The sequence below is a fragment of the Phyllobates terribilis genome, unplaced genomic scaffold (genome assembly GCF_046119375.1).
Source record: "Phyllobates terribilis strain yellow unplaced genomic scaffold, ASM4611937v1 Scaffold_252__1_contigs__length_2834547, whole genome shotgun sequence".
NCBI lineage: Eukaryota > Metazoa > Chordata > Amphibia > Anura > Dendrobatidae > Phyllobates > Phyllobates terribilis.
The window spans coordinates 1,509,464-1,520,824 of record NW_027363012.1 but is presented as its reverse complement, the minus strand read 5'-3'; the positions used below and the strand labels follow the sequence as shown (position 1 = coordinate 1,520,824).

The 11,361-nt window shown below is 43.2% G+C and overlaps 1 long non-coding RNA gene across 1 annotated transcript; it reads right to left on the bottom strand.

Moving 5' to 3' along the window:
* Positions 1-6,405: 6,405 nt before the first annotated feature.
* LOC141218952 (uncharacterized) lies at positions 6,406-9,802 on the bottom strand. The gene is made up of 3 exons (XR_012287588.1): positions 9,660-9,802; positions 8,375-8,500; positions 6,406-6,734 (listed from the first exon to the last, which is right to left on the bottom strand). It is a non-coding gene; the product is annotated as an uncharacterized lncRNA (long non-coding RNA).
* Positions 9,803-11,361: the final 1,559 nt, after the last annotated feature.

Sequence of the window (11,361 nt, the reverse complement as noted above, 5' to 3'; positions counted from 1 at the left end):
GCCAAACTGAACGCGGACAAATCCTGTTGTAAATCTTTTGTGACGGGCAGAACGAAAGGTGTAATGTTCAAACTTTTATAGATAACAACTACAGGAATGCCTGTCACAAATAAGAATATGATGAAGAAGAAGAATATGAAGAAGATGAAGAAGTAGAATATGAAGAAGAATAATAGTTGAATAAGAAGATTATGAAGAATGTAAAAAAAAAAGAATAATAGGAAGAAGGTGAAGAAGAAGATGTAGAAGGTGAAGAAGAAGTTGATGAAAAAGATGCTGATGCTGAGGATGATGAATGGGGAAAGTGTGGGAGAAGTAAAAAAGAAGGTGAAGAGCATGGAAGTAGTGAAACATAAATATCTGACAAAATATTAAAAAACTTAACATAGTCAATATTTCCGTAACTCAGAACGTCTTAAAAAAAATATTAATTCCTGCTATTACATTTGATTGGGCTAAACCTCTATGCCTTTATTGTCTCCCCCACCTCCCCCAATACATTATACATTATTCTTAGTTGTTTTCCTTCATGTAGAATTAACCTACAAGGAAAGAAAGGGTTTATTTTTATTCCGATATTTCTGTCCCATTGACTTGCATTGGTTTCCGGTATCGGAATCTGCGATATCCGATACCCAAAAAGTATCGGTTCGATCCAATCCGATCCGATATTTCCCGATATCGGAAGGTATCGCTCAACACTACTTACAGCCAATGAAAACGCAAAAGTCATTATCTCAGTAAATTAGAATACTTTATAACAACAGCTTGAAAAATGTTTTTACAATCCGAAATGTTGTCCTCCTGAAATGTATGTTCAGTAAATGCCCTCAATACTTGGTCGGGGCTCCTTTTGCATCAATTAATGTGGCAATGTGTCATGGAGGCGATCAGCCTGTGGCACTGCTGAGGTGTTATGGAAGCCCAGGTGGCTTTGATGGCAGCCTTCAGCTCGTCTGCATTGTTGGGTCTAGTGTCTCTCATCTTCCTCTTGACAATACCCCATAGATTCTCTATAATAGATTCTCTATGGGGCTATAGTCAGGCAAGTTTGCGGCCAATCAAGCACAGTGATACTGTTGTTTTTAAACCAGGTATTGGTACTTTTGGCCGTGTGGACAGGGGCCAAGTCCTGCTGGAGAATGACATTTCCATCTCCAAAAAAAGAGGGAAGCATGAAGTGCTCTAAAATGTCCTGGTAGACGGCTGCGCTGACTTTGGTCTTGATAATAAACAGTGGAGCTACACCAGCAGATGACATGGCTCCCCAAACCATCACTGATTGTGGAAACGTCACAGTAGACCTCCAGCAGCTTGGATTGTGGCCTCTCCACTCTTCCTCCAGACTCTGGGACCTTGATTTCCAAATGATAATTGGAACTCTGGGACCTTGTGGAGTGTGTCAAACTAAGGGACCTTTTTTAATGCTTAGGAAGCTTTTGCAGGTGTTTTTTGTTAATTATTTTAGTTTACTGAGATAATGACTTTTGTGTTTTCATTGGCGGTAAACCATAATCATCAACATTAACAGAAATAAACACTTGAAATAGATCACTCTGTGTGTAATGACTCTATATAATATAGTTTCACTTTTTGTATTGAAGAACTGAAATAAATTCACTTTTTGATGATATTCTAATTCAGTGAGATGCACCTGTATGTGAATACAGTGCGTATATTTACAGTATGTTTGCAGGGCTGCCATCAGGAATTTCAGGGCCCCATACTGACAACATTTTTGGGCCCCTTGATACTACGCCCAGACTCCACCCCAGCTCCGCCTCCATCTCTCAAATCTTTCATAGTGCTACAGCCCACTTCTGCACCACGTCCTTCCCAATCCCACATTAACAGTTCTCATGGAACACCATATTAGATACATTGTTTTTTTGTTTTGGCCAAAAGATTTTTTAAGCCTGCCACCACGACAAGGTAGACTCTTTTGGCAGGGCCCTACTCTACTCTAACATTAAAAATTTGTTAAAATATCCAATACTCTTTTTAGGTATATTTGTACTTATGTCTCTTTAAGGGAATGTACATACATTTTTTAAACTAATTGAAACCAGATTGTGATAATGTTTTTATAATCTGTATTTCTGATTTCAGGGTATTATATTCTGTTTCCTGTACATTTATGGAAGCTGCTCTCTTGCCTGTTTGGAGATATGGACATTGGACATATGTCACAAGATATTGTATTATAGGGGACTCTATTTCCTTGAGAGAGCTTTCTATACATGTTCTCATGTTTAGTGACATGCAGATGTTATTGTGCAGGAAGGGGGGAGAGGTGAGCTGTGACACTACCTACTGTGAATGGTGGATTATGTTATCTCTCATTGTAATCCTGCTTGTTATGATAATGAGCTGACTGCTGAAAAGGGATCTCTTCTGGACTTGTTAGTCTATTAGAAAAGCAGTTTCTGTTTATTTATTATTTTATGATATAAGGGGTGACAAACTTTAAAGTAAATTCTTCCAAGACTTTAAGCTATGATTAAAAGGATTGGCCATTTTCTGCTTATTGTTGACCAATGCGTTTGAGAAGAAGATAAGGCACTTACTAATATGGCCTTTCTTGAATTTCAGCACTAAATATCAAATATGGGAAACACAAATCTAGGCTCTGCTGAATTTCTGCACTGAATGCCTTTTAATCATCTACAAACACATTGGTTAACAATAACCAGAGAGTGGTCAATGCCCTTAACATAAAAACTTCCTAACACATTCCCAGTAAACATTTCGCTAACTAAATGTATTTTTCATAAGAGTCATTTAGTTAAATCCTTTGGCCAATTAAACATCATAAAAATGAAGGCATTGGCTCTTCTATCATCTCTATAAAAACAGTGGAGGGAGTGTAAAGTGCTGTAGTGCTGTAGTCGTGACCGAGCTGCAGTCCCTTTGGCACTTTACAGACAAGGGGTGTCCCAGTCCCAGTGTGCTATAAAGTGTGGGGGGCATCACACCCACTTGTGGGCCGTAGGCTTCCGCTGCCTCCAGGCTTCCGTCCTCAGGAGCCGCCGTACACAATGCATGGAACAACATTCAAACAAACAGTCAAACTTTCACTAACAAGTACAAGTTCATCATGTGGGTACAAGTGGGATAGGGCCCAGCAATGCAGACTTCCTTCCTCCTTAGCACAACTCCTCTTCTCTTCTGCCACACGTTCATTCTGGACTACCCCCAAGTCTGCAGACTCCATCAGCCCCAGGGATTCATTGTCCACTCCAGCAGTGCACCCGGGACCTGCCACCTGCTCCTCATGTAACTCCATGTCGCAATGTCAGAAGACCAGCCCGCTCCATGGTACCTGGCCTGAGCCATAGGCTCCAGGTGCTGTTGGAATGGCCATCACGGATCTCCATTTGGCCTCCCACTGTACAGAACATTTGGCCCATGCTGCCCCTAGCAACCCACCACCCCACCTGAACTTGAATTCTCTTCTACCCTTCACTGGCAGACACTGAATCCCCTCTAACCAGGAAGTGCCCCCCTTCTTATCAGCACTAGTGCCCTCCCACTGGGCTAAACCTAACCTTAACCATTTCCTATCTTACATGCTAATCTATTATCCTTATGCTATATTCTATGCTATGCTAAACCACAATATTGCAATATGTAGTAAAAATCACACCACAGGCTGATCTTCAATGGAGCGCCGTCAGAACAGGCTCCAGGGCCTTCAACAGGCCAGCGGCAGCCATGACAAACCATCGGCACCCTGCATTACTGGAGGAAGGGGCAAGGTGTGCCCCCCAGACTGCGCTTTAAAAATGAGATTGATAGCAGCATTTAAGGGATTAACAGCAGTGAGTGGAGCTTAGCTCTGCCTGCTGCTGTTACAGTCAGATGCTGCCTGTATTAGGCCACGTACACACATTGAGTATTTGGTGAGTTTTTTACATCAGTATTTGTAAGCCAAAACCAGGAGTGGGTGATAAATCTAGAGGTGGTGACATGGTCCTATTATACTTTTCCTCTGATTGTTCCACTCCTGGTTTTGGCTTACATATATTGATGTAAAGAACTCACCAAATACTCAACGTGTGCACGTGACATAGGGGTATGTGCATGTGCAGTCTTTTATACATCGGCTATCCACTTATTTTTTTTCTATAGAAAGACGCTTCTGGAAAACCCTGGCTGTGTGGATAGATAAAATAGTGGAAGCTTAAGATTGGAACGGTCATTTCTTTTAGTTGCTTTCGAAGCCTGAAGTGCTTAACAGAAGAGACAAGAAATGAAATATATGCACAGCAAGTCGTTTTGACATTACTGTGCATATATTCATTCTTTTTTATGTTTTTTAAGTGTTTTTTCAGGTGGGTTCATGGCAGAATATGCCTGAAAATGAGGCGGTGTGCACATACCCTAACAGTCAACATCTCTGGGAAATGATGCAGACTACTACTATTGTAGGTTAGAGGAAAAGGAATCACTGGTTACAAATGCCTATAACAGGTATTCTTGTACTTCCATTTACCCACAGTGCATCTGCAGTAGTGATGGACAGTCTGGCTCTTTTTGGCGATCTGTCTCTCCTGGCTCTGCTCACCAAAAACAGCCAGCTCTTTTGGATCCTAAACCGATCCCTATTAAATATGTGTTTACAATAGGTGAACACATATTTAAGATGATGTTAATGAGGCTGAAACTCTGCCTACTTGCAGTTGACCAATTAAATTGATGAGTGGGCAGAATTTGGTCTGGGTGGGAGTTACGACCCCTGAACACTGGAATTTAACACCCAGTTAGAGCCATTCAGAGAATATAGTGGCTCTCACTGGGGGGCTGACCCCCATCGTTCACAGCAGGAAGCCGTCAGTTTGTTTCAGTTCGTTTGTGAACGACCCATCACTAATCTGCGGGCTTCTTCATCTTGCAGCATCCATCTTCATTCTTCCCAAAGTCGGGGGGGGGGGGGGAGTGTTATCCAGTATGGTGGTATTGGTGGTATTATACACCTATGACCTAGGGCGGTGTCTGCCTCACACTATGTTCCTTATAGCTCATGTCATTACTTTCTTGAATATGAGGAATTCCAAAGACATGTACATGGACATGCAATAGCAATAGAAAAAAAAAAAATAAAAACTCCGGCCTCCTTCCACCCCTTAATAGCCAGCCATCTCACACCTTATTTCCCCGTCACCCAGAACAGCTCAATGAGTTGTTATGGAGGAGGGGGAAAAGTATAACTATAGTCATCGGTAGTCACCGGTAAATATAATTATTTTACATAACAAAGCAATATAGCTTTAAATGCTATGATTTAAAAAAAAAAAACTGGCCTCCTTCCACCCCTTAATAGCCGGCCATCTCACACCTTATTTCCCCGTCACCCAGAACAGCTCAATGAGTTGTTATGGAGGAGGGGGAAAAGTATAACTATAGTCATCGGTAGTCACCGGTAAATATAATTATTTTACATAGCAAAGCAATATAGCTTTAAATGCTATGATTTAAAAATAAAAAATAAAAATCCGGCCTCCTTCCACCCCTTAATAGCCGGCCATCTCACACCTTATTTCCCCGTCACCCAGAACAGCTCAATGAGTTGTTATGGAGGAGGGGGAAAAGGGTAATTATAGTCACCGGTAGTCACCGGTAAATATAATTATTTTACATAGCAAAGCAATATAGCTTTAAATGCTATGATTTAAAAAAAAAAAAAAAAAAAAAAAAAACTGGCCTCCTTCCACCCCTTAATAGCCAGCCATCTCACACCTTATTTCCCCGTCACCCAGAACAGCTCAATGAGTTGTTATGGAGGAGGGGGAAAAGTATAACTATAGTCATCGGTAGTCACCGGTAAATATAATTATTTTACATAGCAAAGCAATATAGCTTTAAATGCTATGATTTAAAAAAAAAAAAAAATCCGGCCTCCTTCCACCCCTTAATAGCCGGCCATCTCACACCTTATTTCCCCATCATCCAGAACAGCTCAATGAGTTGTTATGGAGGAGGGGGAAAAGTATAACTATAGTCATCGGTAGTCACCGGTAAATATAATTATTTTACATAGCAAAGCAATATAGCTTTAAATGCTATGATTTAAAAAAAAAAAAAATCCGGCCTCCTTCCACCCCTTAATAGCCGGCCATCTCACACCTTATTCCTCACAGCCCGTGTCATTGCTGTCACGAATATGAGGAATTTAAATTACCGGTATATTTAAAAATTGTCATAGGCATTAAAAAAAAAAAAGTCCGGCCTCCTTCCACCCCTTAATAGCCGGCCTGTCTCAGCTCAGGACAGCACCATAATCTGCTGCTATGATGGGCGAGAGGAAATGCAGTCACCGGTTCTAAATGCCTATGACCGAGGTGAAGTGCAGGTGTTATTGCACTTCTACTTACCAAGCATCTCTTGGCTCCTCCATCTTGCTGGTTGCATCTTCGCTCCTCCCGAGGTTAAGTGCCTGATGGATATTGGAGACATCTTCTTACTCCACGTCGCCCTGTAGCCAGTGCCAATCCTGGGATCCATACTTCAATCTTCCTATATTCTGATGATCTTCATTTCCTTCTGTTCTTCTTCCAGGGACTCAAGAGGGCACTATCTCTGATGACACGTGAGTCTTCAAGGGTTTTCTAGCTGACAAATGAAAACCCTCTGAATGCAGCCTGTTTGTCTGGGGGGATCGATGACATTGTGGCCTCTGCTGCCTCCAACTTGCCTAGATGGAACCTTTTGCGGCGGTGATGAGGTTCAGATGTCTGGATGAAACACAACAGAAGATTAGTATTTAAGGATGATGACTTATCACATTAAATAAAGTCACAATCTTTGCTCTTCATTTGTGTATATTTTATTCCCAAGTAATCCTACATATTGGTTTTCTGGTCAATGTACTGCAATTAGCATGAGAATCAATACAGCAATTGACTATATTTGGTTTATTACCTAATCATGGGAGGTTCCATCGGTAATATACTGTAATATTTCTGTCATGTGAGATTGGTGATCTTCATGGGAAACATTTATGCCAGGTTCGTTTGTTGGCTGGCAAATTACCGCCTTTTAGGCTGCTCACCCACTAATCCAGTGTGCCGTCATACAAAGCTCATGCTAGCAAACATTAATGTATGCAGGATGACGTTAAAGATTGTTGGTGTATGAACATAAGAGCTCAAGCTAAATGCATCAAACCCGGGTGCTCTGTACAGACCCTGTGCACAATCAATTATGGAGGGGCATTAAATTCACAATCCGATGGCACTTGGCATCATTTTTTTTCTTTCAGATTCCTACTAATTCGGACAGCAGAAGCCTCTATATGCCTCCTCGAGGTATATGAGGATTGAGAAGACTGCTCATGCTCATATATAGACTTTTCTGGGAGACCTATTACAGTTTTGTACAAATTCGAGCTGTAATTCGACCTTATCCATGAGCACTTTCTCTTATGTACAATGGTTAAAGAAGAATATATTGGGCGTTGCATTCACTAGTCTTACTCTTCTTAAACATTAGATGGCTGTACAATTTCAGACTGCCAATCCTTTTGTTCTTACTGAGATAAGTCGCCACCAGATATTTGGCCAGCTACTATGTCGGCCCTCGCTTAACCGAGCTCTCCGGTGTTCCCTATGTGAGAGCTGCTGCCAGACATGCCTATAGGTGGTTTATCTCAATGAGAACAAAAGGATTGGCAACCCTGAATTGGACATGTCAGATACTTAACTCCCGCAAAAATCAATTGTCCGGGGGTTCCTATACAGATTAGACTGTTGGTAGAATCTATCGTTATCGGTGGGTTTGGCCAACAATAGTTTAATGTGTATTGGAGTAAAATGCACCAAATTTATGACAAGGTGCATGGCCTTTAGAAAAATCTGGTGCTTGAATAGTTTTACAGAGATAAATACATCTATGCTACCCTTGTATCATTTTCTATAATATGTAATAGTAAATCTATTAAAGGCAATATGTCACCAGGTTTTTGCTACCTTATCTGAGAGCAGCATGATGTAGATAAAGAGACCCTGAATCCAACAATGTATCACTTAGTTTACTTTGTGCAGTGGTTCTGATACAGAGTTCTTAGATTTAGCAATGTAGCAGAGTTGAGAAAGCTAACCCCGCCCACACTAGGCTGTGCATGTAAACAGTCCATTGACATTGAGCTGCTTAACACAGGAGGAGGCGGAGTCGGACTAGCAAGCATGTGCTGTTGTAGTCCTGGCAATGATAATCACCAGGTGATAAAACTTTCAGTGTAAGTAAACAACAGCACACAGCATTACAGGTGACATATCATTGAAATCTGTGATTTAACCTCTTCCTCATGCTGTCCACAGATTACATAGTAAAAAGTTCACCCTGACCTGGATACAATTTCTGTCCATTTACTTACTACAGGGATGTGTGGTGGGGGCATCTGAAGGGCTTCCACAGAGACCCAGTCAATATGCTGGAAAAAGGGATGATCTCTGATGTTTCTGTGGACTCCTAAGCGCTTGGCGGGATCTCTCTGGAGGAGCTGGAAATGAAAAATATGCTTAATAGTCAATCAGTGCAGGTAAAAAATCTTATAACAGAACAATTCTACAGGACTTCTGTAGTGCAACGTTAGACCCTAGGGCTCTTTCACACGTCTGTGTGTCCGGTATGTGTGGTGACAGTTTCCACACGTACCGGAGACACTGACACACGTAGACCCATTCAAATGAATGGGTCTGCGCACATGTCAGTGTGTTTCCACGGACTGTGTGTCTGTGTGATCCACACAGACATGCCAGTTTTTGCCAGCCGGCAGCACGGATCACACGGACCCATTCAAGTCAATGGGTCTGTGTAAACATGTACCGCACATAGATGCCATCCGTGTGATATGTTCCGGGCTTGGGAATCAGCGGTACAGTTAGAGCTAATCCCAAATGCCGGGTGCTGAATGCTGTCCTCATCATAGTTCCCTGCCGGCGCAGCGATCAGCACCAGCAGGGGATAGTGATGAGAGTAGAATTCTGCTCCCGGTGTCTCCACCTGTAAAAATAAGAATAAAATTTAAAAAATCCTTATACTCACCTGTCCTAAGTGTCCCCCGCTGTAATCCACACGACTGCTCAGCAGAGGAGCTGTGCTCAGTGAGCGGTGTCCTGTCAGTCACTGAGCTCAGCGCAGCTCTGGGGCCTGCTCGCTGCAGGAGTCATTCTCCCCTGCTCCTCTGCTACTACTCTCATCATTATGTCCTGCTGGTGCCGATCGCAGCGTCGGCAGGGGACTATGATGAGGGCAGTGTTCAGCGCCCGGTGCTTGCAAACAGTGCTAACTGTACCGCTGATTCCCAAATTCCGGTGCGTGTGCTACTGATGCGCCACACGGGTGGCACATGAGCGTCACACGTGTGCCACACAGGTGCACAAGGACACGCATATCTCCGGGACCAGAAATATCAGGACGTGTGAAAGAGCCCTTAGGTCCAACTGACTGTAGACTGCTAGTAGATCCATGATAGCAAGGCTCAGTGAATAAACACTTCTACCCAGCAAAACAAGTACTCATGTAGATCCTCAAATGGATTCATTGCTGGTTAGAAAGGGAAAAATTAAGAGTACATTGGCCTATTCTGTGCGGCTTCAGTACATTTACCATGGCAGTACATTACTAAGTAGTAAATCCAATATCCGTATCGTTCTCACCTCTCTAATGATGTCTTCAGCGCCGGAGGAAGATGTATCAAATAGTGCAGGATGGTAAGTGCACTCACCGGTAACCATCTCATTTATGATGAGGCCAAGCGCGTACCAGTCCACTCCGGCGCCATACTCCTCCCTAGCCAGCATCTGTCACAGAGGAGAGAACAGTTACTACATAGGTGACATGTCAGCACATGAATGTATCAGGATTTGTATCACGTTTGTGTACTTCTGTGGTAAAATGACAGAGTCAGTTGAAGTAAGAAGCGTCATTGATGTTTGCTAAAAGAGGCTTTTAAGTTTCCTGGAGGAGATGTGCCGACTGCCGACTACTTCATTGTAGTTTAGTGCATTATTTTTTAACCTTGCATTTTAGGCTGTCGGCCAAAGTTTAGTGTACTCTAGGGTAATGCACATGATGTATTTTTTGGGAAGGAGGGGCAAGTCCACCGAGTTTTTCAAGAGGAAGACGCTTCAGGAAAAGTCTGAGTTATTTTTATCCTGAAGCATCTTTTTTTTTTTTTACCCTTCTTCGTCATTTCCATGCCCCTGACGCCCATCCCCCTGCTCCCTCTCTCTGGAGCACTCTGGAATGCCTGCTCTGTCTGCAACAAGCTCCATTTTGTCCATGACCTCTTTACCTATCACAATCTCTCTTTCCTGGGCATCACAGAGACATGGTTGACACCCTCTGACACTGCCTCCCCTGCTGCGCTGTGTTACGGTGGCCTCCACTTCACCCACACTCCTCGCCCTGGTAACAGACATGGTGGAGGAGTGGGTCTACTCCATTCTACCAACTGCACCTTTAGCCCTATCCCATCTCTACCCTCTCTTTTTCTACCTTCTTTTGAAGTCCACTCTGTCCGCATTTACTCTCCCTCCAACCTCCAAGTGGCTGTCATATACCGACCTCCAGGCCCGGTCACTGCCTTTATTGACCAATTCTCCACCTAGCTTCTTTACTTTATCTCTGCTGACATTCCCACAATCATCATGGACGATTTCAACATCCCCACTGACACTCACCAGCCAGCAGCATCCAAACTCCTGTGGCTTACTTCATCCTTTGGAATTACTCAGTGGTCCTCCTCAGCCACCCACACAGACGGACACACACTAGACCTCATCTTCACCCGACTCTGCTCCCTATATATCCTTACAACCTCCCCACTACCCTTATCTGACCACCATCTACTCATGTTGTCATCCCTGTCCTCCTCACCTGTCACCCATGTCCAGCAACTAGCACACCCCCGCAGAGACCTTGCACATCTAGACACTCACACACTCTCTGACTCTATTCTACCACTGACATCCATATCTTCACTCCACGACACAGACAGCGCCACTGCTTTCTACAATGCCACTCTTGCATCAGCTATTGACTCGGTCGCCCCTCTTATGCATGGCAGAGCACGACGAGTCAATAGGCAACCCTGGCACAACAACCTCACTAAACAGCTTCGACAAGCATCCAGGGTTGCAGAAAACACATTCTCAAGATGACTACATTCAAACAAGCAACACTTGCATTCAAATCAGCCCTCACCTCTGCTAAACATGCCTACTTCACAACCCTCATATCTTGCTTATCCTACAACCCCAAACAGCTATTCAACACTTTTAAATCTCTCCTCCACCCCCCACTGCCCCCTCCGACCGCTGTCATCTCTGTTGAGGAGTTTGCCACACACTTCAAAAA